The 26,605-nt window shown below is 42.5% G+C and overlaps 1 long non-coding RNA gene across 1 annotated transcript; it reads right to left on the bottom strand.

Annotated features, from left to right (window-relative positions):
• Positions 1–11,072: 11,072 nt before the first annotated feature.
• On the bottom strand, positions 11,073–25,024 carry LOC138752514 (uncharacterized). The gene is made up of 3 exons (XR_011350715.1): positions 24,938–25,024; positions 12,272–12,310; positions 11,073–11,157 (listed from the first exon to the last, which is right to left on the bottom strand). It is a non-coding gene; the product is annotated as an uncharacterized lncRNA (long non-coding RNA).
• Between the last annotated feature and the right edge of the window lie 1,581 nt (positions 25,025–26,605).

The following is a 26,605-nucleotide window of genomic DNA, read 5'->3' as shown; positions in this document are numbered from 1 at the left end:
CATTTGTTACTCCTGCCCCAAGGGAAAAGGTGCTATGCCCCTCATCATCTTGTAGACCTCTTTAAGCTTCCTCTCATCCTTCTTCGCTCCAAAGAGAAAAGTCCCAGCTCTGCTAACCTTGACAACATCCTGGTAAATCTCCTCTGCACCTTCTCCATAGCCTTTCTATCCTTCCAGTACTGAGCACAACATTCTACATGTGGTCTAACCAGTGATTTACAGATTTGCAACCTCACAACTTCTGAACTCAATCTCCCAACTCATGAAACCCAGCCTAGCCAAAATCAGAGAAATGTTGGAGAAAAGACTCGGGGCCGAGATGTCAGTTGTCTATCTTTACCTCCTATGGACGCTACGAGACTGGCTGGGTTCCTCCAGCATTCCTGTGTTTTGACTGCAATCACACCGTTTGCAGATTTTCATGTTTCATTCCAGCATACCACGGGCCTTCTTAACTATCCTATCAATCTGATCCGAGGGATCTATGGATTGAGACCCAAAGGTCGCTCTGTTCTTCCACACTCGTAAGTATCCCCCACCATTAACCATGTACTTTGCCTTTAAGTTCGATCTTCCAAAATGTATGACCTAACATTTATCTGGAGTGAAATCCATCAACCACTTCTCCACCCAACTCTGCATCCTGTATCTGTTGGAGCCTACGACAGCCTTCAGCGCTATTCACAACACCTCCAAACCTCATCTCATCTGCAAATGTACTAAACCATAACTCTACTTCTTCATTCAGGTTATTTAGAGCAGGGGGTCCCAGAACAGAACAGGGATCTGCAGAACTCCAAACAGAATATTTTCCATCCACAATTACACTCTGCTTTCTACTGACAAGCCAATTCTGAATCCACACAGCTAAGGTTCAATGGATCCCCATGCCTATTACTTTCTGAACGAATTTCCTATGAGGGACCTTGTCAAGTGCCTTACTAAAATCCATGTACACCACGTCCACTGTCCTACCTTTATCAATTTCCTTTGTTACCTTCACAAAATAACTCAGTTAGGCCCATGAGGCACATCCTTCCCCTTACAAAGCCATGCTGACTATCCCTGAGAAGCCTTACCTGCTTCAGTCTTCTCAGGATGTGCAGTCGCTGTTGTGCCTTCCTGACACATGAGGAGATGTTGCATGTGCATGATAGGTCACTAGTTAAGTGAACTCAAAGGAACTTGGTGCTCTCCACTCTCTCTGCTGCTCTCTCTGCTGCGGCGTTATTGATGTGTATTGGAGGGTGGACATTTCTGGTCCTCCTGAATCCATGTTGAGAACCATTTCAGGAGATTTTCTCTGTAGTCCGACTCATCATTGTTTCTAACGAATCCAACTACTGTTGTGTCATCTGCCAACTTGATGACACTGTTGGAGCTCAATCTGGCGATGCAGTTGTGGGTCAGTAGCCTGAACAGGAGTGCGCTGAGCTCACAGCTTCTGGGGTAGTTTCCCCACCACTGATGTAAGACTTACCAGTTTATAGTTTCAAGAATTCTCCTTATGCCCTTTTTAAATGCAGGGAGCACATTTGCCATTCTCCAATCTTCTGGCACCGATCACTCCCAGAAATCACTTTCTTCCTTTGACATAGCAACCTGGGATATATCTCATCTGGTGCAGGGACTTGTCAATTCTTGTACATGTTGTTGATGGTGGGGAGAGTTTTGCCTATGATGTAACAGGCTAAATCTATTACCTCTTGCAGGGCATTGGAAGCAGAGCCCCCCCCCCAACTAACCCCCCCCCCCACCACTGATGAGGCCATAATGCAGCCAGTCAGCTCACTTTCCTCTAACCATCTGTATTTTTGCCAAGGTTTCCGATGACGTACCAAACCTCTGCAAGCTCCTGAGGAAGAAGCCGCGCGGACGTGCTCTCTTCACGATGACGTTAGTTTGTTGGCTCCAGAAAAGGCCTGCTCAGATCACGAGTCCCACGAAACTTGCACACTAATCCAAATGACCAAAACAAAATCCTTAGGTTTTCAAAGTGGTTTATGACAGAGGCTAAGTGTTGGTTTCGCTCTTTGAGAGCTCCCTGGATATTAGAATGCTCTCTTCTGGCAGCCAATAAAGAAAGAAGAAAAGCGGAATACTCCCGGCCAGTAATCCTACAAGAAATAGCAAAGGGAGTTGGTAAAGTCTATTATTTTGGACATGAAAACATTCAGAATGTGGAATTAATGCACAGCATTGCAGATCAGCCAGCACAAGGCTAGTTAATCCCAAGAAAAAGAGTAAGAGAAGGAAAAAAAAAGAGATGAGTGAGCATTTGTTGTAAGTGTTCCCCAAACGGACCCCAATATATTGTCACATGTTGAAGCGCAATGTCAAAGTGTAGAGTAATCCATTCATAGAAACTGCATCTCCTAAGAATTAATCCACATTTTATCAGATCTAAGCTACCTATTGCTTCCCGTGAGGAGGATGTTGTGCCATTAATTCCAACATGCTTCCCCTTTTGTGTAATTTGGAGTGTAAACAACCATAATTTTTCTGCTCACAAGCAGAGAAATCTTTGCCAGCATTTTCCCACTCAGAATGGAATCTGGTCGATACTTAACAGCTCGAAGAGAAGGATACTGCACTGAACTGTTGACCGGGTATTTCCATCAGCAGATGCTGCCTTGACCTGCTGTGAATCTTCAATATTTCCTCCTGTTTTTTGTTTGAGCTGAGGAATTGACATAGAACATAGAACATCACATAGCACGCCCTTTAGCCAACAATGTTGCGCAGTCCTGTATAACACTTACTCCACCATAAATCATGGAAACCAACCTCAGAACAGACCTCATGCTGTGGCCGGTCTCACTCCATCTCAATTATATCATCAAGCTTACAGTACCATGGGAGGATGCAGTGGAGGAGGTCAATGAGCGCAAGAAACTGAGGTACGCTGATCTTGCAACTGATGTTTAACAACATGGGTGTAAGTCAAGGGTTCGATCAGTTGAAGTCGGCTGCAAAGGGTTTGTAGCCACATCGACATCAAGGCTTGGGAGTGTGAGGATAGATACACCGACAAGCAGTCAAAGATCTCTCCAGACCTGCTGAAAAAGATCATCAATGGCTCTGGACGATGGGAAAGGATTCTACCTGGGCACCCAAGTGAGTGAATGGTATCTAGGGGGTGAGCCCGGGATGCCGGGATTCACTGGTGAACCCTCTCGAGATGCCATGGGTCTATCAGCGAAACACTGAGGAAGGAGGGTGCCTGCTTGATGACCCAGAAGTTGCCACCACTCACTTGGCCACCCCACAGAGTCTAGGCAACAGGTCTCAGAAGTGCAATAAGGGATATTAACATCTAATCCTACGTAACATACCTAACCCTTCCAAACCTCACATCCCATAACCTTGTATGTGTCTTACATTGGTTTCAATTTGGCCTGTTTTTATCATGTTAAAAATGAGGATCCCATTTACATTGATTACAGTTAGGGCAGGTCACCCTTACACATCCCATCTCTGGAGTTCATCCTTTCAGTATACGAGACATGGTAAAAATTGAATCAATGTTCACTGAGATTGGCTGAAGTAAAGACGCTTCAAGAACATGTAGAAAAACACGCAGCAGAACCATAGACCCATATCGTGCATCTTGGCACCTCACAGTTTGGCGGGCAGCAACCTCCTTTGAAGAAGGCCGCAGAGCCCACCTCACTGACAAAAGGCAAAGGAGGAAAAACCCAACACCCAACCCCAACCGACCAATTTTCCCTTGCAACCGCTGAAGCCTGCCTGCCCCGCATCGGACTTGTCAGTCACCAACGAGCCTGCAGCAGACGTGGACATACCCCTCCATAAATCTTCGTCCACCAAGCCAAGCCAAAGAAGAACCATAGAGCAATACATATTTCATAAATTACACCGGCCGTGGGGGGGGGTGGGGGAGGGAAACACAATGTCACCTTAGTCAATGTTGACCCTCTCTCAAAGATCACAGTGAAATGGCACAGTATTTATGTCATATTTGGCAGCATATCTCTAACTGGTTGATGAGCATCTCTTTCAATTCATTTGAAGTATATTTGTTAGTGGTCCTTGCAAACACCAATCATCGTCCTTTTGTAAGAAAGGTAAATGATTGATTGAAGTCAATTAGCTATTCACATGTCCATGTGATAATGGTAACATTTCATATCTTACAAACAAATGAGGCAATTATACTTTTTTAGAAATAACTTACATGTTTTTCCTGTTTGGAATTGTCTCACCTGACTTCTAGAGTGGGCGTCCGCACATGAACGACCAAAACTCCAAATATCCGGATATCACCGCGAGTTTAGCCTGAGTATCTGAAGTGCGGTATTTACGTAGGCTGGATATTGGACACCACGGCGTCAACGTCGACCGTGATGCATAACCTATGAGTGACGTCCAGCATCACCGCATCAATGCTTAATTCAATGGATATAAATTCCTCGCTTTTTCAGACATTTCCCACCTTTTGCAATTTTCTGCATTCAACCCTTCTTTTTAAGTATTTGTCTGATTTTCTTCCCCAACTGTTTGAACACACATTGAACCTTGCTGCACGACTATTGTTGGAAATGAGTGTCTGTTTCATGTAATGGGGACTAGTGCCTGGCGTTTAACCTGATCCCCTCTCTAACATCAGGGCTGCTCGGCCCGCCAGACCATTCAGAAAATCCCCCAGTAATTCCCAGGGCTTGCAGATCATGTGTTCAAATCCCCCTTCAGTTACATACCTGATTCTGGAATGAAATAAAACAATAATACATCCCTGAAACTCCCAGATTTGTTCTAAAGAAAAAAAAATCTTTCAATTTCTAAGGGATAACCTGCAAGATCCATGTTTATAGGGAGATCGGATGGGTACTCAAAGTACATGGAAATAAATATCTCATGATAATAAGTACAAATAGAACAGGTGTAAGTCCAGTGCTTCTCTGGGATTACCAAGGTCTTCAGAGAGAGTGGAAGCTTTCGGGACCTGTGCTAATGCCCAGGGCCATTGGGTCAGCAGTCAGCGCTGGTGCATCACACATCATCTATACGTCCCGTTGCTACGGATCGCCTGCAGTTCAGTTTAGACTGCAGGCATTCCGTCAAAATTTTTAGGGGGTCCAGGAGGTATAATTTCAGATTGGAAATAAGATCGCAGTCTTTTTACACAGACTGCATTCCAGAAATATTTAAATAATTGACTGGAATGCAGCAGCTGTGTTTAAAAAAAACATAAATGTCTAGAAGGAGTTGACTTCAATGCACTTTGATGTCCATGTCCTGTCTGCATGAGGTGAAAGCTTTAATAATCACATGCAAATCATTAGCCTGGAAATTTAATTGAATCTTTAAGATCCACAAAGGAATGGAAACTTTTTGCTCAAGTTCAAAGAGAAAGACATAATTATCTGATACCAAAAAGTTCATTACGTTAAGTTTGTTGCTTACGAAGAGAGGAATAGTGTTTACGTCAGTGGTTCTCAACTTTTTTTGCCTTACGCCCCACTTTAATTTTTCAAAAAAACCTAAGCCCTACCATTAATGGAAAAAAAGTTATATATTCATAATTTTTAATTAAATAATTTACTGCAAGTGTATTCAAAGCAGTTAAAGTTGGGAATGTACTGAATTACATATTTCATATTCAACTACTACTTCAATATGTTATCCATTTCAAACACACATTCAACAATTGCTGTCACTTCAGTGGGAATCTTTCCCCTGATGCTGGCTGCAGATTTTTTTTTGATTCAAGGGATTAATTTTGTTACTTTCAATCTTAAATCACCACGTATTGTAATTTCCAGTCAGTTTCTCTTTGCTTGTAGCCAATCACTAACGCCACTGAAGCTACATCCTACTAAATAAGACGATAGAAAATCTAACAATAGTTCCCTTGCTACAGTAGTCGAGTTTGGGTATTTCTTTTCAATCTCATTAGACAGCCACATCATGGTTCCTTTCACTTTGAATAGAGTTTTCACAGATTCATCATGTTGCAACTCAGATAATTCCTCTTGGTATTGCACTGGAACATCAGATAAGTCCACCAGCAGTGGCTGAGTTAACCAAGAGGGAAAATCCATTGCATTTAAATCACAAAAATCTATAATTGAAGTCAGTAACCAACATTTTCAAATGGTCAACGATGACGTTTGTAGCAGCATTAGTTATCTCACACTTATTCAACCAATAAAATTGACTGAAATTTCTTGCAGAAATATTCCTTTGGCATAATTCTAGAAATGTTATGAATCCAAATACCTTTGTTTTTGCATCATACTTGCTACGTGGATTTGCTTGTTTAATGTACTTAGTTTCTCAAAAATGTCCATCAGGTAACTCACCTAAGGTTTGCCATCTGTTGTTAGCAAGAGCTTCACTTCAGGTTTGTCCTTCAAAAACTAGCTGAGGAGATCAAACAGTTCCATAAACCTTTTGGAGCAGTTTCCCTTTGACAAGCACCTTACTTCAGGGTGAAGCAATAATCTCACTTGTTCTGCATTTTTATCGGCACAAAATTGCTTAAACAGACGTTCACATTTGGCATTAGCTCTGATGGCATTGATGCACTTGATCACAGAATGCAGTACCTCATGTAGAACAGGGGAAACTTGCTTGCCAACAAAGTTTCTTCGGTGGATACCACAATGCACAACAAACATGTTTGGATTTTCATCCTTCATTAATTTTAAACATCCTGCTTTTTTTTTAACCCATCATAGCAGGTGCACCAGCTATAGCACAAGGTACAATGTTTCGTATTGGTATTTCATTTTCATCCAAATAATTTTGGAGGTTGCAGTAGATATCAACTGCAGTAGTAGTTGTTTATAATGATTCACAGAACAACATCTCTTCTTGATCAATGGTATCTCACGCACGCCAATAACAGAGCCTCACTGTCCCGTACATCTAGTTGTATTGAGAACTTTTGTGATTTCAACTTTTCATTAACTTGTTTTTCGACATTTTGAACCGTATCACTATTCTGCGGCAGACAGTATTATTACTCAATGGCATTGCTCGGACATTTTTGACATCCTTTTGCAGAACTGTTTCGAGAAACAATTATATTGAGGATTGTTTGATTCTTCCCATGTTTTGCTAACAGCAAAGAAATTTCATAGCTCGCTTCAAGAATACAATTCAGGGCTGTAGTTGGCGGAGCAAATAATCGAAGGCCAGAAGGCCAAGTGATTTTTGATCTATTTTCAAACTTTTTTTCAGTGTTTCAAAATATTCCAATTTTGAATTAACATGGTTAGGATGTTTTACCCTCAAATGAGCTTCAAGACAGCCTACTTGCATTGATTCATTTGTCAAAATCTGTTGGCATAATAGGGAAAAAGGTGCACATTCATTGTGTACAGCAGGTCTAAACCCAAACTTCAAGAACTCCACTGAATATTGACGAACCTTTTGCGTGCTTGGTCTGCTCATTTTGAAAATATAATAGCATGAGCTCCCTGAAACAGATTAATACAACAGCGCAATCTCCCTGAAACAAATTAATACAATAGCGCAAGCTCCCTGAAACAGATTAATACAATAGCGCAATCTCCTTGAAAAAGATTAACACAATAGTGCGAGCTCCCTGGAACAGATTAATACAACAGCGCAGGCTCCCTGAAACAGATTAATACAATAGCGCGAGCTCCCTGAAACAGATTAATACAACAGCGCAGGCTCCCTGAAACAGATTAATACAATAGTGCGAGCTCCCTGGAACTGATTAATACAACAGTGCAGGCTCTCTGAAACAGATTAATGCAACAGCGCAAGCTCCCTGAAACAGATTAATACAATATCTTATTGCGTTTTAGAATTGAATAATGTAACAAAAGTAATGTTCAAATCAAAGGAAGAATACTGACTGTAAAAAACATGAAAAAAACACTAGTGCGATTTCTGACAACTTATCTTGCAGAGAGTGCATCAAAACTGCGCTGGCCTCGTACTTTATTTCCTGCGGTCCCTATTTTTTTTTGATTTTGGTGACCTCTCAAGCTAGCACCTGGGTTGGACCCCACCCCCCCTCCCCCACCTCCCCCATCAATACGCTAGTTCACAAAGATACATACCAGATACAAGTCTCGACTGAACTGATAAAGTAAAGGGGTACGGATGGAAACAAGATAATTTGGACTCCTCGTCACCAATTAGATAATTTGGAATGGATCAGAATAAAAATATAATTATAATGTTAACCAAGGATAACAACAGTTAAAATAAAAGAAACACAGAGAAACATCAGAAGAGAAAAACACATATTAAGAAAATAAAAAGAACAAAATTATTTTACTTGGAAGTTACCATGATTGCATGGTATTGACAGTTTTGCCAAGTCGTATCTTCTACAGCAACATAACGAGTTTATTTTTTCAAACCAACTTTTTAATTATTTCCCAAATATTCCTCCACCCCACTAAAATATTCTTAAGCCCTACGCCCCACCAAAATATTCCCATGCCCCACCTTTACATGAAAGAGCTTAATCAGTAGCCTTGCTAAAACTACTGGTCCGAGGTATTGGCTCAATAAACAGAGAAGACAATTCCAATACAGTTTTGAAATCTTATTCTCTTGATTTTATTGATAGTGAGATGCAAAGTAATCTTGACAGATCCCTATCGGTCAGCCGTTAATCAAATGGGAACAGGTTCTATCAGATCGCTTAAGCTGTTAAACTTGTTGAACAATGCGCATTTAGGAAGTCGCTGCTGTCAGTAAACATGAACATGTGGTTCCTGTTTTCACTGTACATGGCTGTGACAATTTGAAACCCTAGATTCTGTACTAGTGAACTTTAATCAAGACATGGGTGACTCAAAAATAGAATCCTTTACACTCCCCCTGACTTTTTATTCAGATCTGTTTTTGCAGATGGATGCTGAAAGGCCCAGGGCCAAAATATTAGTTACTCTAAAGCTGCATGACCTGCTGAGTTTCTCCACCATGTTTTGCACATTGCTCTCGACGCCAGGCTTTGCAGATTTTCTTGCTTAACAGCGCCAGCTGCAAGCGGACTTCCAAGCACCACACCATCATTATTTGGATATAACATGGCGACACACATAATTGTAGCAGGGAACCAACACCGCTTGTCATGCGTGGTCAGCAGGGCAGCCATGGCAATGGTGGCATTGCGGGACCTTCTCTTCTGGTCCAGACCAGAAGAGAGTGTGCGCGCTTGCGTCAACATGATGTAAGTTCCAAAACATAAGGGGCGGGCTGAGGACGGCCTTAAAGGCTGCAGCGCGAACTTCAAAGTAAATCAGATGTGCAAAATGAGCTCATGACCTGTTGCCTCAGTCTTTTCACTGCGTTCACACACAGCATGGTACAATACAATATAATCACTGTTTCTTAATCACTACATTTCCAGCAGATGCTTCGAGCTTCGATCAGATGAGAGCATTGTGCTTCCACATGGCTAGTCCAAAATCAACTTGTTCTCCATAGTTTGAAGAATGAATCTCTCAGCTTTTATCATCCAGTTGCTCCTCTATTTATTGACTTGGAAAGCTCTCATGAGCAAGGACTCTCATCGCACCCGTGGCCCCAGAAGGTGAGCAAATTTAAGTTCTTGGGCCTCACTATCTCAGAGGATCTTTCCATGACCCAACACACTATGACATTGTGAAGCATCTCTATGACCTCAAGAGTTTTCAGAGATTTGATATGATGCTGACCAGCTGCATCAACGGGACACCAATACCCCTGAGCATAAAACACTGCAAAAGGTAGTAGATAAAGCCCAGGAAATCACAGGCAAAATCCTCCCCACCATCAAGAACATCTACAGGGAATGCTGCCATCGGAGAGCAGAAGCCATCATCAAGGGTCCCAGCACACACTCTGATCTCACTGCTGCCATCTGGAAAGAGATATCAGTGCCACAAGGTTCAGGAACAGCTGCCACCCCTTCACCATCAGACTCCTCAACGACAGACTCACTTTTGCACTTTATTGACTTCACTCTCTCTGTGTTGCAGTCAGTTTGTGCATTTCTTTTTTTTTGTTTACATGTTTTTGTTTCTTTAAAATATTTTTATTTACAACTTTTAAACCACAGTAATAATTACATTACATTCAATTCAAAAGTTATTTCAAAAACTTATATTGGTGGAATATAAACCCCCCCAAAACCTATAGAAAGAAATAAAGAAAAGAAAACAGAAAAAGAAGGACCGGAGAATGCCAAGGGAACAGAGCATTATCATAAATTCTAATGTTGGCTGTTACCAAGAAATGAGGTCTTCAGAGTCTATTAAATATGGGTGCCACGCACATGTTGAGTACAGTTTTCTTTTGGTAATTCTGCTTTGCCCAGCTGGAAAAAGAATTACAGGGTTGGTTGTGATATTTTGTTTGTACTCTGATAATAAATCTGAATTACCCAGCAGTGAAACACAGAAGTCTGCAGAAGCTGTGATTGTAGTAAAAACAATACTGGAAGAACTCAGCGTCCATAGGAGGTAAAGATATCAGGCCTGAGCCGTTCTTCAACATGTGAGTAAAAAGTAGGCAGGCACCTGAATTAAAAGGGAGAAGAGGAGAATGGGAGGGAGAGGAGTATAGCCCAACAGACAAAACTGGATGTGATAAGTGGACAGGAGAGAGGATAGGTGAGGATTGAAGGGGAAGGGGGAGGTGTTGTTGCTTGTTAGCTGGCAGGTCAGTGAATTGATATGAGTATTAAGTGATGACAGAATTTCCCCACTGCCAGCTCTTGGATACTGAAAAGCCCAATCACACACAGTCCATGAACTTCGAATTTGGATGAGTTCAAAGAGAATTGGCCACATCCATTTGTTCAGCAGTCAGGAAGATGATGAGAAAGGACAAGAAAAGAGAACTATTAAAAAAAATGAGTAGAATCATTTCAACACCTCAGCATATTCCTTAATTGAAAGCACCACATCAACAATGCATTTTAAACTGCCTGTCTAAAACTTTAATTTCCAAAACAATTATCCGTCTCCTGCAGTCAGCCAAGACATCAGTTATCCAACTGTAATTGTTCAGCTGAGAAGCAACCAGCTGGATTCTGACTGTAAAAGGGCCTTGCATTGCAGGAATGTTCAACAGCAGGGCTACCAGGTGAGGCCAAGGTCAATGCGCCTCAATCACCAATCTTTTCAAATTGAACAGGATCCTCTTTCTTCACACTGCCTGATAAATGATGGAGACACTTCTCAATGCAGGTTCTTCATCAATAAACCACTGAACATGTTTGATTTGAGAGGTTTAGAGCAGTGGTTTTCAAACTGCCCCCCAAACTCACATTCTACCCTAAGCAGTCCCGATGCTTTGTGATTGGGAAGGGATTGCTTAAGGTGGTACGTGAGTGGGAAGGGAAAGTTGAGAACCACTGCTCTATATCCAATTGTTACTGAAGTATTTTGCTTGAGAAAAATTGTCATTGGCTTATTTCCTTTGGAGTTGTGAAACTTTGCACATAACAAGTCAATGGTTCTCAAACCTTTTTCTTTTCATTCGCATGCCACCTTAAGCAATCCCTTACTAATCACAGAGCACCTATGGCACAGGGATCATTTAAGGTGGAATGTGAGTTTAGGGGGGCAGTTTGAAAACCACTGATTTCGTGGGATATGGGCCTTTCATAAAAGGCTGGTGAAAGGAGAAGAATTAGAGGGGGAGATGTGCAAACCAACAGATGAAAATATGTTCATTGGATTTTATAAGAGGACAGGAGAGAAGAAAGATGAGAATTGATTGGGGAAGGGCAGGAGTTGAAGACAGGGGGAAAAGGGAAGAGACAGGGAAAGGCAGGTGGATGGGTGCTAACAGAAACCGGAGAGGTCGATGTTAATACCGTACGGTTGGAGGGCAGCCACATGGACTATGAGATGTGCTCCTCCAATTGGTAAGTGGTCTCAATCTGGCAATGCATGAAGCCATGGGCATACATGTTGGCAAGGGAAAGGAGCGGGGAAATGAAATGGGTGGCCACTGGGAGATCCGAGCTATTGCAGCGGACAGAGCTGCTCAAGAACGCGAGCACCATGAAGAGACACGTGCGCTTGCTGAGAGCTACAAGATAATGGAGTGAGAACTGAGAAGAGGGTTTAAACAGGATCATTATTTGTCAGAGTTATGATGGGCTGATTAGATTGATTTTCTTCTGTAACATTTCTATGATTTGAAACCAGCACATTATCAGCAACATTATTTTCACAAAGAAGGAATGGCAATAGATAATAAAATATACCAAAGATGTGTTGCTGGATAAGGTCTTGGATGTTAGTTTTTATATATTACCTACATGTCTAACTTTGGCAATATCTTCGGGGATCTTGAGTACCTGCAAGACATAAATTGATAACGAAAAGAAAAATGTTGGAGAGGTGACTTAATAGAAGACGTAAATAAATCGCAGAGCTGCCGGAGTTGTAATAACAATGCTGCCACAGCTGTGGACTTGAGAGAGCAGGGATCAGAGACACAGCACTGCTCCACAGGATCCTACTGCCTGGGTTTGATGTATAGCTGCATACAGGTTTTAAACTGTCTGTTAAAGGAGCCAATGGAGTCTGTGCACAAATGGCGGCACCTGTGCTGGGCAGCGGACCATGAGGGGGTTGCAGACTCTGTGGGAACAGCAGACAACATAAGGAACCAGAAAGAAGGAGAACCCACCCACCGTTCACAAGCAGAAGGAGATGATCCTGCAGGCTGGTCACCACAGATGTGGACAAGCGAGGGGTACTGTGGCCAAAGGACCCACACAGTTTTCAGGCTTTTGGTAATGTGCAGTAGAAACACTCATTCAAGCTGTGGTCAGTTGGAGACTGGCTCATCGAAGTCAGGTATTGGAACCGGAATTGAAGAAGGGCTCTCAAAAGGGCCTCAGGCACTGAAAGCTCCCTAATTATATCGAAGGTTTGGATCCAGACTGTCAGCAGACAGAACAGGAGTCTGCGTGACTGCAAGGGCTGCACGAGCACTGGAGGTGAATCTATGGTGTGACAGAGTATATAGATATGTTTTTTGGAGATAAATTGAGAAAGGTTTGTTAGTGTAGATCACATAAAAACACTTTAAAACAGATCTTATTTGAAATACTGGAGCTCTGCCCCATGTTGGACCTGTCAGGGCCAACAGACTTTGCAAGAGCTTTGGAGAGTGCCCAAGAGGCTTCACTAATGGATTGTTGTTTACAAAAGGCAACAGATGAAAGATCTTGTCAGAGCTGCAGGCAGTCTGAAGGAGAACTTGCTGTTCTAAGAGGGTCATGTAGTTTTGCAAGCAGAGAGAGTCAAACAGGCTTTCTCTCTGAGAGAGAGAGAGAAAGAGAGAGAGAGAGAGAGAGAGAGAGAGAGAGAGAAAGAGAGAGCGAGAGATCATTCTACAGTGTTACAGTTAGCAGAACCAGCTGGGACTGGAAAAGAACAAGCTGTCAAGCTTGAGGAAAGCCCCATTCTGGAAGACAGCCTGGTCAAAGCCCTTGTGATTCACCCAAGAGGTGAGAACTGGCTGTCTAATGTTTCACTTCGAATAAGAGAAACAAAAAGGAACTGGTGGTGACCTCAAAGAAAGAGTTATAATCTGGAGAACCCTGAAGGGGCAAGTTTCATAAGCAAAACACTGGAGTGGCTGATTAAAAAGAATCAGTTGTGGATGTCCTGGCACAACAAATCTCACTCTGAAAACCGACAAGACCTTCCTGAGCAGTAACCATTTCCCTTTCAAACACCAAAGCCTGGTGAACTTTATGTTAAATGCTGTGCACAGCATAAGAATTGGCTGCAACCAGCGAACTTGGAGGAATGAGAAGTGAGCTTGAATTGTGAACCAAATAAATTTTCTGAACTTACACACACATTACATTCACATGCGCTTAGACTTAAAAGGGGGTTAAGTTAAGTTAGTTAAGTCAATTGTGATAAGTTAAAGCGTGATTCTGTTTTCATGTTTAAAGGTAATTAAAAGTAACTTTTGTTTAAGTAACCATTTGTGTTGGTGAATACATATTACTGCTGGGTTTTGGGGTCCTCTGGGCTCATGACACTGAAGGGAATCGCTTTTACTTCTCTCTCTGACCATTAGGGGCACCAGGCAGTGCTAATGGTAACTATTTGCCTTATGACAGACAAAAGGAAATTTCATGAAATATTATATTTTCTGAATGATTACATGACAATAAAATGGATCTTAAACTTTAATTGGTAACTTTACAGGTGTCAAGATTTTTAGGGGCTTAGATAGGGTGGACAGCCAGCAACTTTTTCCTGGGGTGACGACAAGAAGTGCTAAAGGATATTAGTTTAAGGTGAGGAGATGAAAATTTAGGGAACTATGACGATACGACCACTACTCAGGCCTACTGCAGGGAGAAATCACTGTATCTGCAGCTAGGCAACCTGGAGGCTGGCCCCACCTGCCTGATGTCAATCAAGACTCGAGCCATCCTCTTCCTAAATCAGTCGATACATGGAACCAGAGGCCGCAGAGACTTGGTGTTCAACTTTAAGCTCTAATACAGTCTTCTTGAGTTTTGAGTTTGTTTGCAACAAAATGCAGCAGACGAGACTAGTGTGGGTGGGACATTTTGGTCCACATGGGCAAGTTGAGCTTAGTTCCTATGCTGTATGACGCCATGACATTTCCGTGTGGGTGTGCTACTTTTGGCATTGCACGGGTTGGTGGTGGAGGCTGGGACATTTAAAAGGCTCATCGACGGACATACCAATTTCAGAAAAAAATTTAGAGCTGCCAACAAATTCCTGAATAATCAATGAACCAAAGACAGTGCCTTACTTTTCGTGCACTCCTATACTTTTAATATATGTGTTGTAAGATGGTTCATAATGTGAATGTCTGCACTGCAGTGCTGCCATAAAAGACCAAATTTTGTGACTTGTTCCTGTCAATAAATTCTGATACTCTCGCTTCCAACATACTTAGTGTTTGCTTCAGGTCTCAGCATGAGCAGCTTATTTGGTTCTACAATTTAACTCAAAAAGTCACTGCAGTCCCCCCTTCCGCATCACCCGCCGTTTGTATTGCAGTGACCAAAATATTCAGGTAGAGCTTTGCATGCAGAGCACCTTTTCTGATCAAATAAACTTGTGAACATTGCGGAGATGGGATCAAGCATCTCAGCCATTCTTAATGCGAGTGCATTAATTTGTAATTCATGACCAGAGATGAGGATAACCCCAAGAAACTATGAAAAAGTAGCATTGGGTGTCATACTGAGAAATAAACGGGCCGCTGGGCCATTGTAAAATTACATAATCTTTCCACTGGGTGGACTTGCATTGCCAGGTTGGTCATAGTTTAGTGCAACCTTCCTCTGTCTTTAAGTATAGCCTGGAGGAAATTGTCCAGCCAAATCAGGAGAAGGGCTTGTGACCGGCCAAGCCAAGCAAGTTTCCTTGGATTTCCCCAGAAAAGACCGACACCCAGCTCACCAGCTGTCAAATACCTTTCCATTCCACTCAGCGTCTGGAATCTAGACTTTGTCCGCTCGCATAAAATGGGCTAGCCTAGTCTGACACTCCTCTCCTCCCGTGCTCTTCTGGTTTGTCAAGGTTTTGTGCAAGCTCTGGTAAATCGAAACCCCTGAAGAAGCATCGCCATTTATAATACAGCAATCTCAATTTTAAAATGTACAGATATAGCACGGTAACGGGTCTTCTGGCTCATGAGCCTGCCCTCCTCCTACTCCCTCCTACCACCATATACACCAATTAACCTTCTAACTCCATATGTCCTTGGAATCTGGGGAAAAAACTACAGAAGAGAGAGAGAGAGAGTCAAGGGAGAACGTCTTCCAGACAGCACTGGATTCAAACCCAAGTCGCTGACCTGGCAATAACATTGCACTAAGTATTCTACTAACCATGCCACAATGATATGTAATCAGTCTCTATCAATAACCACAGAGTCAGAGACTGCAGGAACAATAGGCTTTAATGCACACAAGGCTTTGGCTGGCCTGGATCCAGGTACAGACTGCCAGAAAGGGGGAGGAATGCGACCTCTATGGCCAGGGCAAAAGAGGAGGAGACTTAAGGGATGAGTCATTAGTGGGCGGGCCAGCCTCATATATAGATTAACTGGTAGGGGCTATACAATGGAGGAAAACATATCGGTACACTCCAGCCCACTTCACCTCCTCACTCTGTACCACCACTCCCTCCACACCTCCATACCTGAAAGGACATTAACGTATCTCGTTATCACATAACGTTGATCCTTGTGTAAACGCCTCTCACAGTTTGCATGATGTGGTGAAAACAAATGATCTCCTGGCCAACCTGTCACGGAGAGATCTTAAAATCTCTCTCTCTCTCTCTCTCTCTCTCTCTCTCTCTCTCTTTCTCTCTCTCTCTCTCTCTCTCTCTCTCTCATTAGTGCCTTGGCTCCCCATGGAACAGAAGAGAAAATAACTCTCTATGAACAGCTGGCTGAAGGAGATAGATTCTAAATGAAGACATACAACCATGGGTCCATGGGGCTGTTCAAGGTAACCTAATCTAACCTAATCTGTCACCACGTCTACTGAGAAGAAACATTTAAAAAAAGGAAATGCTGGAGGATTTCAGCTGGTTTATTCAGCATCTAGGATCTCTTTGACAAATATATATCACCGATGTTTTGGGCCTGAGCCCTTCTTTGAGGAAGAATCCGAAGCAGGATGTATCAGAAAGTCTCAGAATTCAAACAATGGGGGAGGAATCCAGGCCAACGAAAGGTGTTAATTGGATGTGATGAGGGATTTGGTGGTTTTTTTTAAATCATGTCTGTGTGAAATGAGGCAGGGAATGGAGAGAGGACAGGGGAAGCAAAGGTGGGGCGGGGAAGTCGATGATAATGCCATCTGGCTGGAGGGTTCCCAGTCAGAAGATCAAGTGTTGTTTCCCCAGTTTATGGGTGGTCTCAGTCTGGCAGTACATGAGACTAAGGACAGACATGTTGGAGAGGGAGTGGGGATAAACAATGCTCGCACCAAACATAAAGGCTTCCAGAAGGAATTATGTCATTGCCATGCAACTCACTTAACACTAAGTTTTCCAGCAGGACCCTGAAAGATCCGATATCTCCTGAGCTGCCTCGTTGACTAATTTGCAGCTCATTCCTTCTGATATTTAAATAGAGATGAGGGAAGATAATGATAATCCTTCAGCATTAACTGCTTTGATGTTCCCAGCACAGTTCACGCTCATAAATATTCTACAATTTTAACTAAATCATGAAATCATTTTAAACAAGTTAAGGACATTAAAATAGTGGGAAAAATAACTTCTTTGAAATGCTTCACGTGACATGCTTGTGGAGTTGATCTTTGATACGATCAAGTTAATTCTGACCAAGTATAAATGTGAAAAGGATGGCAATGCGTGGATTTCAGTTTATTTATATAGCACATTTAAAGGAGCACATTGACCAGGGTGCTGTACAGATCATCCATCACATACAACAATCAACGATCACTTCAAAATGCTTGCGAATAAAAATACAACTTCAGCCTGTATTTGAAAGTTAAAGGAAGGGGCTGGTGGGGGGGTGGAATGTTGTTCCACAGTCTGGGGGCTGCAATAGCGAAGGCGCGATCTCCCCTGAGTGCGATTTGAGCGCAGAACAACCAAGCACCCTAAATTGGCTGATCTGATGGGTCTAGAAGTGGAATAGTGTGTTAGGAGATCGGTGATGTAGGAGAGGGCTAGTCCTTTGATGGCTTTGCAAACTGGAGAACTTTAAAATCGTTTCTGAGCCATACTGGCAGCCAGTGAAGGGAGGCCAGAATAGGCACACCGACATCTGGTTTGATGTAATCATCTCTGATCGTGTTCTATCGTCCCAGAGGGCTAGGATTGAGAGTAATATTAGCTCAATAGTGTACGTCAAGAGTCCCCAAAACTGACTAAAACTCGCAACATGGTAAAGTCAAAAATGGGAAATGATGACACCAGCTAATTACCATGTACGCCATTCCCGTTCAGGTGACAAATCAGAACTCTTCCATGTCAAACATCATTTGCAGGTAACAATACAGGCACCAAGAGATTCATTGGTAGAACATTCCGAGGCAGGACAAATGTGGATGGACTGACTGATACTCAAGGACATTGTTGTCAGCCTGGGTTGTTGAAGAGTCAACCTGATGTTGACTCCTTGAGCTTATTGTCCCACCCTCTGCCTTTGTTAAAATCATCTTCCCATGAGATATTGTGGGACAGACCTTGAGGAGATTTTCATGCTAAATTGAAAATTGATTTCTGAGGTCAGGGTAGCAAGAGTACATAGAACATAGAGCAATACAGTACTCGATATTGTGCTGACCCATACTTTCCTTCCAGAAAAATCCTAAAGCCTTCCCACCCCATAACCCTCTATTTTCCTTTCATCCATGTGTCTGTTTAAGAGACTCTTAAATGCCCCCAATGTTTGAGACTCCACCAACATCCCCGACAAGGCATTCCAGGCACCCACAACTCTATGTGTAAAAAAAAACTTACCCCTGACATCTCCCCTAAACTTCCCTCCCTTCACTTTGTACTCATGTCCTCTGGAGTTTGGTGATTCTGCCCTGGGATACAGGTGCTGACTATCCACCTATCTATACCTCTCATAATCTTGCCGACCTGTATCAAGTCTCCTCTCACCTGTCTACGATCCAAAGTGAAAAGTTCCAGCTCTTCTAACCTTGCCTCATAAAACTTGTTTCCCAATCCAGACAGCATCCTGATAAATTTCCTTTTCACCTTTCCAGAGCTTCCACATCCTTCCTATAATGAGGTGACCAGAACTGAACACAATACTCTAAGTGTGGTCTTACCAAAGATTTGTAGAGTTATTACATGATCTCTCTACTCCTGAATCCCAGGATTGAATAGGCCTTCTTTACTATCCTATCAACCTTTGTGGCAACCTTGAGAGGGGCATGGATTTGGACCTCAAGGTACTTCTATTCATCCAGACTCTTAAGCAACTGGCCATGAACCCTGTTCTCAGCCTTCTAGTTAGTCCTTCCAAAATACACTTATCCGGATTGAAATCCATCTGTCACTTTCCTGCCGACTCTGCATCCTGTATCATCTTCGACAGCCTTCAACTCCATCCACAACTCCTCCAACCTTGGTGTCATCCACAAACTTACTGACCCATCCTTCCACCTCTTCATCCATGCCAAGTGGAGAGTTCCCTATTTTCACTTTCCCTTCATTCCTATGCAATGTAACCTCCCCCAAATTTTGGGAACTGTCCTTGAATGTATGGAATTTTGGAAAACTCATTCAAAATTCTAGAATGGAAGACCTGAGGATTGGTCACCTTTCAGTTCCACTCAAGGGCAGGACAGTTGGCATAGCAGTTAGCATAATGCTGTTACACTGGCAGCCACCAGGATTTGAATCTGGTATTGCCGTTAAGGGGTTTCTCTTCTCCCCGTGTCTGTGTGGGTTCCCTTCAGGTGCTCCAGTTTGCTTCCACTATTCAAAATGACAGGGGTTTGAGGTCAGTCAGCACCGACACGTGGGCCAAAAGGGCCTGTTATTATGCTCTGTCTAATTTTTTTTTAAATTATTTAATTTAATCTAATTTAAAATTAACTGCTCTAATATTTTACTCATTTTCACTAATGCTGATTCTTTTGTGTTCCTTGCTTAGTCTTGACCAGTCAATCTCAACTGGTCCCTACAGCTTCCCCACAGGCCACAGCACATTTAAGTAAAAGCCTCATTTTTCTTTTCACGTCCTGTGATATAATTTTTTAAAATCTGTTCTATGTAGTCAGTAGGAGAGAAATACAGAAGAAACCAAAACCTGACGGCCTCACATGGAACAGGGGTGGGGGGAGGAGGGGTGGGGGGGGGGTGGTCATAAACTTACCACATAGTCCTGGAGCGTCCATCCCCAAAATAAAAAAGGATGTAAGTGGCTGGTCTAGACCTGTCGTTCTCCATTATTTTGAGGAGGTTTTTTGTATCAAGTTCCTTGAAGACAGACACAAAATATTGATTTAATAGCTCTCACATATTTACTTATTCTTCCTTTCCAGGTCTGCAAAGGGCTCACAGTCACTTTCGCCAGTTTTAGCTTCTTTTGTGTAGTGATAAAGTCTCACACTGTTTGTTCTGATATTTCTCATTGACCTCCTGTTGTTTAATAAGCTTTCAAAGTTGGACATTCAGCGTGGGAATAAGCCCTTTTGGCCCATGACCCCGTACTGCCCAATTGCACCCAATTTGCTTATGTTTTTGTAAGGTGGGAGGAAACTGGAGCACCCGGAGGAAACCCATATCTACATTGGGGAAGAATATACACATTCCTTACTCATCATTTCCTTATTACTGCTTGGAACTTCCTTTGCCAAATTCTCAAGTGTTTTCAATTCTCAGGCTTACTGCTATCCTTCGTTCCCTGACAGCCATTATTTTCTGTCTTAAAGGGTCTTCTTTCTTCAAATGTCACCCACTGCTTCCCTTTTCAAAACTTCCGGCACAGTTTTCTACTTACCATGACCAAATCATGCTTAATTTTTTTTTTTTGAATTTGTTGCATTCCAATCTAAAACCTTAGTGTCAGACTGAATGAAACTATTTGCAAAATTTCTCTTCCAAGTCTATTGTTTGTGGTCATTCCCACCTCGAGATCTCTGAACGAGAGTCAGAACGTCATGGAGACAACTAGCAATGGAACAGGCCCTTTGAGCCAACTCATGCATATCGAACAAGTTGACATGCTGAGCACCTCCCACTCGTCTGCACTCAGCCCAAGCGTTTCCTAACTCTCCAAATGTCTTTTGATGGTAGAAAACGTGCTGCCCTTACTTCTTGCTCTGGAAGCTCATTCCAGACACTGGTCATCTTTGAATGAAAAGATAGCTCATCGGATCATTCTTTTGTGTAGTGGCAAACAGTGAGAGCCTTTGTCATTACACAAAAGAAGCTAAAATTGGCGAAAGTGACTGTAAGCCCCTTGCAGACCTGGACAGGAAGAATAAGTAAATATGTAAGAGCTATTAAATCAATATTTTGTGTCTGTCTTCAAGGAACTTGATACAAAAAACCTCCTCAAAATAATGGAGAATGACAGGTCTAGACCATCCACTTACATCCTTTTTTATTTTGGGGATGGACACTCCAGGACTATGTGGTAAGTTTATGACCCCCCCCCCCACCCCTCCTCCCCCCCACCCCCGTTCCATGTGAGGCCGTCAGGTTTTGGTTTCTTCTGTATTTCTCTCATACTGACTACATAGAACACATTAAAAAAAATTATATCACAGGAGGTGAAAAGAAAAATGAGGCTTTAACTCTCTCCCCTCTCACCTGAAACCTATGCCCTCCAGTTCTCCAATCATCAGTCCTGGGGAAAAGAACAATTTATAGAGATTCCCCATGATTTTATAAACCTCTGTAAGAACACCCCTCAAACCCTTAAATACCCAGCCTTTCTAACCTACCCCCCCCAAATAATTCAAGCCTTCTAGACCTGACAGAATGTGGGTGAATCTCCAACACTCCCCTTCCAATCATTCATTGATTCAGCGACCTTGCCATTTGGCATGCGCGGTCATGTCTCTCCATCCATCTTGGGCTCTGAACCTCCAAATTGTAGTTGTTGCCTCCCCCTGTTTCTAACCACAATGTTAATCCATCGATCGTTTCATTCTGCTGTCTTTTCTTCTTTTTCCTTCCAGCTTTCCAGTTGTAACTAAATGTTCTACGGTATCTCTTCACATGATGTTCCCAAAGAATTTTGTTTTCTTACTCTTTTAAGTAATGTACGTTTTGTTTTGTTCTTTGTAGAACGTCTTCGTTTGTTATCATCTCCATATATGATCTGCGCGGCATTCTTCTGAGAAACCACATCTCTGCAGCATTGATTCTCTTCTCCATTGCATTTCTAATGCAGCCATACATTAATATAGGATATTGATATCCTTCCTACTGCTGGGCAACCAGAACTCCATACAATACTTTAAATGTGGTCCTACTAATCATGTACAACTGAATCATGGAGTCTTGACCAATAGAGGCCAGTGTACCAAATGCCTTCTTCACCATCTGAGTTGCCACTTTCAGGGAGTTCCTCTAATTCTCTGTGTTTTGCCACACTCTCTTGGGCCCTACCATTTACTATGCAACTCCTGCCTGTGTTTGACTGACCCACTTGCCAACACCTCACACTTGTCAGAGTTCCAGTCTTTTTGTCACTCCCTTGCCTGCCTTCCCAACTGATTGAGATACTGCTATAAATTTTGATTCCCTTCCTCACCATTGTTGGTGTCATCTGCAAATTTACTTGTCATTTGCCAGTGCAGATAAATGTCGAGATTCTCATTGAAACCTACTGAATACTGAAAGGACTACCTGAGTGGATGTGGACAGCATGTTGGGGAGTTTGGGACCAGATCCTCAGAATGCAACAACACCATTTTGACATACATATAGAATGGTAACAGGTTATTTTGGCCCATGAATCCGTGCCGGTCAATTTATACCTCATCAACCTACACCCCCGGTACATTTTTGAACAGTGGAAGGAAACTGGAGCCCCCAAGAAAACCCACACAGCGAGAATGTACAAAATCTTTATAGGCAGTGCAGGACTCAAACCTCGATCGCTGACATTGTAAAAGCATTGTGTTAACTGCTTTGCCAACTGTGTTGCCTTTAGACAGAGAGGAAGAGGAATGTTTTTGCCCAGGGGGTACTGAATTTTTGGAATTAGTTGCTGCAGACATCTGTGCGATATCACGTCATTGGGGATATTTAAGTTGGAGGTAGGTACGTCTTTAATTAGGAAATGAATCAAAGGACACGGAGATAGGTAGGAGAATGGGGTTGAAAAGGATAGTAAATCAACCATGTTGGAATGGCAGAGCTTAATTCTGCTCCGATGTTTACGTCCTATGTTTTATGGACCCGGTGACCTGAGCATCTCACCACTCGCCCTAGACCTCCCATCATTAAAACATCCTTCCACTAGCATCTTCTATCTCCATCCTCTAAACAATTTTTTAATCAAGTGGACCAGCTATCCTTGCACCCCATGGGATCTAATCTTCCAAACTCACTTGCCTTGCAGGACCTTGTCAAAGGTTTTGCTAAAATTCATATATACAACATGTACTACCCCACCCTCATCAACCTCTTCCAAAACATCTATCGGTTTGGTGAGCTGCAATCTGCCACACACAAAGGCATGCTGACTAGATTTGTCAATCGCCCCCTTTCAAAATGCTGGTAGATCATGCCAGATCATCAACTAAAAATTGCGGGGAAACCACTATTGTATATATTTGCCATATGAAAATGTCATGACCTTTCCTGGTTGACCCTGCTCTCATTGGCTGGCTCGTGACTCCTCCATCTTTCTCCCCCATAAAGGCTGTCATCCCACAAGCCAGTTCGAGTCCGGGTCAGTGTGAGCGATCAACGCAGGGGTGCATTGTAAATAAAAGCCTTCAGTCTCGGCATCTTCAGTCTTTGTGTAATTGATTGTGCATCAACAATGCTAAATCTAAAATCACCTATTCCCTTCCTCTCTCAACATATTCATCAGAAAATTATCTTGAATACTTGAAAGCGTATACAGAGCCGTTGTCATACCCACACTCCTGTTCGGCTCCGAATCATGGGTCCTCTACCGGCACCACCTACGGCTCCTAGAACGCTTCCACCAGCGTTGTCTCCGCTTCATCCTCAACATCCATTGGAGCGCTTACATCCCTAACGTCGAAGTACTCGAGATGGCAGAGGTCGACAGCATCGAGTCCACGCTGCTGAAGATCCAGCTGCGATGGATGGGTCACGTCTCCAGAATGGAGGACCATCGCCTTCCCAAGATCGTGTTATATGGCGAGCTCTCCACTGGCCACCGTGACAGAGGTGCACCAAAGAAAAGATACAAGGACTGCCTAAAGAAATCTCTTGGTGCCTGCCACATTGACCACCGCCAGTGGGCTGATAACGCCTCAAACCGTGCATCTTGGCGCCTCACAGTTTGGCGGGCAGCAACCTCCTTTGAAGAAGACCGCAGAGCCCACCTCACTGACAAAAGGCTAAGGAGGAAAAACCCAACACCCAACCCCAACCAACCAATTTTCCCCTGCAACCGCTGCAATCGTGTCTGCCTGTCCCGCATCGGACTTGTCAGCCACAAACGAGCCTGCAGCTGACGTGGACTTTTTACCCCCTACATAAATCTTCGTCCGCGAAGCCAAGCCAAAGAAGAAGATCTTGAATACTCCATAAATTTATCCTCCACACTACTTCTGTAAAGTTAATTTAGACTAAATTCCTTCACATTAATATATTATCCATGCTACTTGTGTCAATAATTACCAGAGGTATTCAATACCTAATTATTTGGTAGTTAATTTACAACATCCATAATTAATTTGTATTACGGTAAAACTCCTGGTATCCAGCACCTATGGGTATTGGGAGATGCTGGATAAGTGTATTTTCCAGTTTCTTGGGACTTACTCTTACAATGCCCAACTAATACATCTGCGTAAATAATAAACAGTTTAAAAGACAAAAGAAAAAAAGATACTATTCTATACTTGCACTGAACAAACTTCATTTGCATGAACTGATAAACCTTAAAGCATTTTACTTTATTTTCAGTCATATTCTTTGAAAATATTTCACCAGTCGCTGCATCTGCAGTGCCCTCCCTCTCCATGGAGCCACATGAAAGGTGAGCAATAACATTATAGGTAATTAAACCTCCCACCAAAGATTACAGATAAAGCCTCTGAATGTGGTGACTTTTGTAAGGAGACACTTTAAGAGACTCAACACAACGGCAAGTGGCATCAACCTGCTCTTCATCCTTGGCAACCCCATTGCTGTTTCGCACAACTTCATTCAAACAGCTGCTACAATGGCTGAATAGTTGCTCCCACCTTCACCACTTAATTCACAAGCAGATGACAGATCTTGACTTCTTTAAAGTCTTTTAATACCTTTCTGGCTCTAATAACTCAGTTAGAGCACTGGTCTTGTAAACTGGGGGTCGTGAGTTCATTCCTTGCTGGGGGCTTATTTCTGTGAGGGGGGCTGGACAAAGTTAAAGAATTTCATGTACGTTACATTCTAAATGTGATATTATGTGACAATAATGGAACCTTTACCTTTTACCTCTTCCATTCTTTCATGTGAAGGTGACCCCATATATCAGTTACCTTGCTTTAATGAATCTGTTCTAGCTGGTCATCTAATTAACCAAGATTAAAGGCTGGCGTGATGAGACCATATGATAAAATTCTTCATTTCATCGCATTCAGTGGGCACCATGGTTAACGCAATACTATTACAGGGCCAGCGACCCGGGTCTGAATCCAATGCTGTCTGAAAGGAAATTGTATATTCTCACAGTGATGTGCCTGGGTTCTCCAGTTTTTGAAAATATATGGTGTCATAAACTAATTGGGTGTTACTGGGCATCACACACTTCCATGGCTGGAAATGGCTTCTACAATGTTGTTAATAAAAATAATTTAAAAAAAATCAAACTTAAAACTGCAAGGTTAAGAGCATTGAGACTGGCCAAATTTTGCCCTCTTGCTATGGTTAAAGAAATCTAGCAATGGTTGTTAGCATGTTTCAGTCATTAAGTAGGAAATTATGAATTGCAAGAGGCAATTAAATGGCGAATGAATTTCCAGGCAGGATTCTGCCATAAATAAACTTAAATGATTTCTATTATTCAGTGCTTTTCACCACATAGTGTTATTGCAAAAGTTGTTCAGCCAATTGAGGCAGAGTCAATGATCTGATGTTACAATAAAATATACAGAAGTTGCAAGGAAATGTCTGATTAATCCTCTTAAGGCTGCACCGTTGACAGGAGAATGAATATTAGTTGGCACACTCTCATTAAGTGCTCCTGAGGGCACAGATGAATGTCTAATTCAAAAGATGGTTCACCCTGCAGTTCAGCTCGACCTCAGTTTCAGACTGATGATTCTGTACTATTATGAGCTCCCGTTTCATTTAATGTGAATATCACTTTAAGGGCTAGTACAGGCTGCAACCATTCTCAGTTGTGGAGAGACTGGATGGCAACTTGACCCAAATTTGCTACTTCGGGGAGGAGAAGGCAAATGTTTTGCTTCTTTGGGGGGACACAGGTGGTGAGAGTGTCATGTGAGTGGGACACTGAAGGAAATAGCACTCATGATTGACTAGAGGCTACCTGATCGAACACGGAGTAGGAATGATTCTGTGCGATAATGGACAATTTGGCTGATTCTCCCTGTTAGGGGAATTATTGCACCACCATGATCAAAGGAAAGGTCACGTTGATTGAACCATTCCTGGGCTTTGGAAGCATCGTGGAAGTCATGTGTTTTATTTCCCCTATGCAAGAGAAAAGGGAGTTGTGACAACTATTTGTAGAAAATTATCTTTTCTCTGAAAGAAACTCAACAAGGATTCATGAGTTTTCAGCATTGCGGTTACTCGGTCTCTCCGACCTCCTTTGTAATTATTTTTGTGCATCAGTTTAAAAGCTTAGGTTTTGACAAGGGATTTCTAAGAATGAACTTTGGAATCACTTTTCAGAATTGTGCTTAAGCTGTAACGATTTATGCACGCGCACGCTCACACATTCGTGCATAGTTGGGTTGATT

The sequence above is a fragment of the Narcine bancroftii genome, chromosome 2 (genome assembly GCF_036971445.1).
Source record: "Narcine bancroftii isolate sNarBan1 chromosome 2, sNarBan1.hap1, whole genome shotgun sequence".
NCBI classification, from domain to species: Eukaryota; Metazoa; Chordata; class Chondrichthyes; order Torpediniformes; family Narcinidae; genus Narcine; species Narcine bancroftii.
This window is presented reverse-complemented; position numbering and strand designations above follow the sequence as displayed.